General features: G+C 39.1%; 1 non-coding gene across 1 annotated transcript; it reads right to left on the reverse strand.

The window, feature by feature from the left end:
• Positions 1-325: 325 nt before the first annotated feature.
• On the reverse strand, positions 326-432 carry LOC149309389 (U6 spliceosomal RNA). The gene has a single exon (XR_016282010.1). It is a non-coding gene; the product is annotated as a U6 spliceosomal RNA (small nuclear RNA).
• Between the last annotated feature and the right edge of the window lie 4,859 nt (positions 433-5,291).

A 5,291-nucleotide genomic window follows, 5' to 3' on the forward strand; every position in this document is an offset into this window, starting at 1 on the left:
TTCTGCTGATGAAGGCTGCATAAAGAAGCTTCTGTAGACTTTCCAAGGGGTTTCCCTGCCCACCTCTTCCTCTCCCTCCAGCTTTCAAACTTTCTCAAACCTCATCCAGACCAGGGATTAGACAAGGGAGCAATCAATATGGGAAAATGCTGAGTTGACTCAGTATTCACTAGGAGTATAAATCCTCAACTGTTTACTGTAGCTTCCTTCTTGCTGTGGGAGAAAACAAATATTGCTCCACAGCACTGTAACCCTGCTCATGTTGGAAATGAAATAACTCTATGTGTTTAGAGTTAAATGTGTTGGAATTATTATTTTTTCTTTTAAAAAAATGAAACGCTCCACAAATTTGCATGTCATCCTTGCACAGGGGCCATGCTAATCTTCTCTGTATCATTCCAATTTTAGTATATGTGCTGTTGAAGCAAGCACAGTAATTATTCAGATGGTGAAAATAATCTAGGATGAATCCAGGTTTGATATTATTATTATTATTATTATTATTATTATTATTATTATTATTATTATTATCCCACCCTTTCCCCAAAACTGGGACTCAGAGAAGTTTATAAGATTAAAAACAGTACAATTAAAAACATAGAGAAGTGTTACATTAAAACAGAATTAAATTGTTACCATATTAAAACAGATTGCATATTTTTTTAAAAAAGAATAAAATATAGTTTAAAAGATAATAAAAGTGTTTGAAATACCTTGAAAAGAATACAACATCCAGCCTGTTCTTTAGAAACATTCTGAGCAGGAAGGTCATACCCTGCCAATGGAAGAACAAAAAAAGAGGGCCATTCTGGTCTCCTTAGGAAGGGGATTCCAGAGTCTAGGGGCAGCCATAGAATAGGCCCTCTCTCGTGTCCCCACCAACCATACTTACAATGGTGGTTGGATGGAGATAACTGCTTCTCCTGAGGAACTCAGGCCGGATCATACAGGGAGATATGATCTGCCAAATAGCCTGGACCTTGAATCTTCATTGTTGACATGCATCTTGAATGCACTTGATTAAAGTTTTGGGAGGAGGGGGCTGCTAAGAAACCCACTTATTGTGGGATAATCAATTATTAATATTGCTATTGTTTATTTAGGATAATCAATTATTAATATTGTTATTGTTTATATAGTGCTTTACAGATACAATCAATTCAAAACATTAAATTCTGCCAGAGGCGTACAATCTAAGGTATCGTTTTTCCCCCTAGGTATTTTTTTAAGATTTGCATTGTCAGCAGTATGAATAACCAATGCGAATTGACTCGTGATTAAACTTGGCATGCCTTGAACGCATTTAAAATACATTTGCATCATTGATTCCATGTTTATTTGAGTGCTGGCTCATGTGAACAACCAAACTCACAGAGATGTGCAGAGATGCTGTTCCATAGTGTGAATAACTAACCCAAAATGCAGAGTGATGGTTGAATGTACATAAACATTGTTTCATGCACAAAATTATTTTAAAAATTGTGTGTAAAATTACCTTCAGGTTATGTGCATAATATATGTAAAATTATCTTCAGGTTACATGCATAATGTGTATATAAAACATACACGAATGTCATGTTTAGACTTGGATCCCATCTACAAGATATTTCAGTATGCATTTTTAAATATTCCAAAATCTGACAAAATCCAAAATACATCTGGTCCCAAGTATTTCAGATAAGAGACATTTCACACCAGGACGCTATGCAGAGCCTTGGAGGGAGGATGTTGTTTCAATACCCTCCATGATTTGAAACCAGATAATTTAAAAATAAGCAAGACCTAACAGGCTGAGCTTGGGCATGTGATGGGGTGCAGAATCAGTATTTAAGGGCAAACTGCCCCCCCATTGGGCCTCTTTTCTCCAAAGCAGCCCACCCTACTGCCCTAAATGCAGTGTGAACTTGGTTGGTCACTTTGGGGCCGGGTAGAAATTTTCTCCCCTTTTCCCAGGGTTTTTTGCCTACCCCATATTGTGTGCAGGGGCAGCTTGGGGTGGCTGTTAAATAGTTTTGCTGGACCATATGGGGTTAAAGAACTATTTGGTGCACACCAGTGGCACTCTCTTGTTTGAAAGGTTAGGCTCTGTAACAGCTTAGACATGTCAAGGGACTTGGAGTTGTGAAAGAACCTGCCTTTGGGGTAGACATGGGGGTTTTCCTCAACCTTACAAACTCAGTGGAGTTTGGGGGAGAGTGCCTTATATTTACCTTCCTAGACTGGATGAGGATGCAGTTTGAATCATCGGATTCACCTCATGGTCCAGTGTCTGTGCCCAAAGGGAAAGCCGAAGAGGCGGTCCACAATTGGCACCTGGCTTCAGCTGGACCTGCATCAGGCTTTTCACTTTAATCAATTTTCTCAAGAGTTTTAAAGTTGAAGTTCAAGAGCTTAGGATTAAATAGGATATAGGCCAAATAAATGGCCCTTCCTTCATCCAATTTACATGTCTGATCTGTTTATTTCATGGCTGGGTATCAGTCATCCTGTACTGATACCATTTGATTGACTGTCCAAACTCTGCAAAAAGCACATGGGTTTCTGGGAAAGAGGCTGGGTGGAGAAAGAGAATATGGCAGTCCCTTTCTACTCTATGTTGCCCTGGAAAACTGGTTGCCTGGTACATTGGCTTATCATTGGGCCTGGGCCTTTGGAGTTGGGGCTTCTACTTCTACTTTGGATTTAATATGTTGTAACATGTAGCTCCACTGTTGCAGATTTACAAAAAAAGATGATAGTACAAATGTGTTACTGTTATGGACATTTAAGATGGCTTATTTTTTCCCCCAGAGGTACTAGTTACAAAGAACAGTAAAGACTCTGGAGACTACAAGGGCTACAGAATAGGTGGGGAAAGCTTCCTTTCTTATTCTAAGCTATTACTATTATACATAAAAAAATAAGACTTATAGATATAAAATGCATTTTCTGTATATCACTAACTTTAAAAGTTCTATACTGGTCTAGCTCTTTAAACAAAATATCTTGGTTTAGTTATATGAACAGCAGCATCAAACATATATAGCCTACATACCCTAAAAGCACCAGATACTGTCTGATCTTGGAAGCTAAACAGCATCAGCCCTGATTAGTACTTGGATGGGAGAGCACCAATTAATATCAAGTGCTTTATACTGTTTCAGAGGAAGGAACTGGCAAAACCAACTCTGAGTATTACTTGCCTCTGCGAAATTCTCTGTGGAATCATCATCAATTGACAGGTGACTTTGAAGGCACATAAACACATACTCATGTGCAATGGGAAGTTGATGGTAGGCTGAGCGAAGATGATAAGATTAGGAGCTATGGACTGAATGGAATAATCTCAATGCTGGAATTCAGAAACAGTGTAGAAATGAACAACAGACCTGATGGAAATTTAGTGTTGCAGCCAGCAGGTTGTAAATGATCTTGGCATTGTAGTGTGTCATATTTCAGAACAGATGGAAAACAGCTTGACAACATGTGATCCTCACATGAAAGTGAGCTCTGGTGTCTGCTGTCTAAATTTGATTCTAAATTACATTCTGTCAACTTTAGCTTCCAGGTCTGTAAAGCCTACATGCCACAACATCCTTTAAATGCATAAAACAGACCAGTGCAATTTGTTGAGTCAGTGAGCCCAATATAGTCCACTAGGATGTGTGATACCATGTACAATGTGGGAATCAAAAATAAGGTGGACATGACAATCTATCACCCAACAGTCTATGACTTGTGGCTTGCTATATGACTCATAAGAAATGCAATCCAGCTGTAGACATATTTTGATGTTGCTATACATGTGAAGTTTGCTGACTTGCCCTTTTCAGGTGGTTCCTCATGTGTACATTCACAGCTTCAGGATATTAGCTCATGCTTAATAGACCCTTCACAGTTATCAGGGCTGCAAAACATGTGACCCATCAAGACAAATGTAGCTTGCCGGTCATATGTTATACCTTGGTGGGTGTCTGACAAGCCTCCCCAAAGTTTACAGTCATAACAAAAGATTTATTGAAAACTGGCCATAAAAACATAAAATGTTGGTTTGGTGGCTCACAGGATCTTCTGGCCTATCATAAATAGAAGACTATTTTCTAGAGTGCTAGAAACTGAGAATTACCATATATACTTGACTATAAGTCAATCTCACGTATAAATCAAAGGTAGGTTTTGGGGCCAAAATGATGGATTTGAAGATGACCCATGGATAAGTCGAGGAAAAAACCTAGGTTGAAGCAAAGGAAAACAATGCCAAGTAACTTAACAAAATTCAAGTATGCATGTCTGTTTGTGCTCACCTTAAAGGCTGGATGAATGAGAGAGTAGAGGGAAGTCAATGCTTCCAGTGCATATTACATTCTTGCCTTTCACCACAGGATTTAAATAAGAGTTAAAATACAGAACTTATTTTGACCTATGGATGAATGAACTCAAGTTTTTGGGGTCAATTTTATGACTAAAATTTCTAGACTTATACATGAATATATACAGTAATAATTTCATGTCCTGATCACATACTGGAGGAAGAAAGAGTGTACCAGTAGACTTGCACATCCTCCCAGCTGTAATCACTTATATCTGGTTTTGTCTTATGACTAGGCAACATGAACCATAAACCTCAAGTAGCAAGTGGTACAAATTAACCCTGTCGCCTCCTCTCTGAGGCATTTTAACACATTTGCTGGGAAATCTTTCTTTCCCCCTTTCTGAAAACTGGCACACTGTGGAGGGGAGGACCTGGCTAGAGACAGCACTGAGACTTTTGGAATGCAAAAGTATCACTCCTTATATGAGGCTGCTCAGACTCATTGCACAGAGACAGCCAAGTCCTTCATTCTTCTGGCATATTATCAGAGCTACATGAACTGGATTCCATTGCAAGTCAGTAGTGTAGGGTAATTTAAGTTTCCTAAGGCTTCAGCCTTTGGTAAGGAAACCAAAATATTTAAATATCAAAAATATCAAAGCCAAGCCTTTTAGGGTCTGGCTTTTAAATTAGCAGAGAAGCATAAATGTCTAACTATGATTTTCTAAGAACTGAGACTGTCTCAGAAATCAACACAAGTAGCTTGTAGTTAAAACAAAAGTTTACAAATGGCTTTAATCTATGTACACATAAAGGCTATACAGTGCGCCCACATTATACGCGGTTGCGCTATACGTGGCTTTGAGCGTATGTGCTAAAGTCAACCATGGCATGTGCATGCCGCCGCCACACTGCTGCGATGCCATGCAACCGTGCGCACGAGCCCCATTCACTTGAGTGGGGCTCAAGAATAGGTGGAATTCACCTTATGCGGGGGGAG

Source organism: Sceloporus occidentalis, unplaced genomic scaffold (assembly GCF_023333645.1).
Source record: "Sceloporus occidentalis isolate IW3139 unplaced genomic scaffold, rSceOcc1.0.p SCAF_7, whole genome shotgun sequence".
NCBI lineage: Eukaryota > Metazoa > Chordata > Lepidosauria > Squamata > Phrynosomatidae > Sceloporus > Sceloporus occidentalis.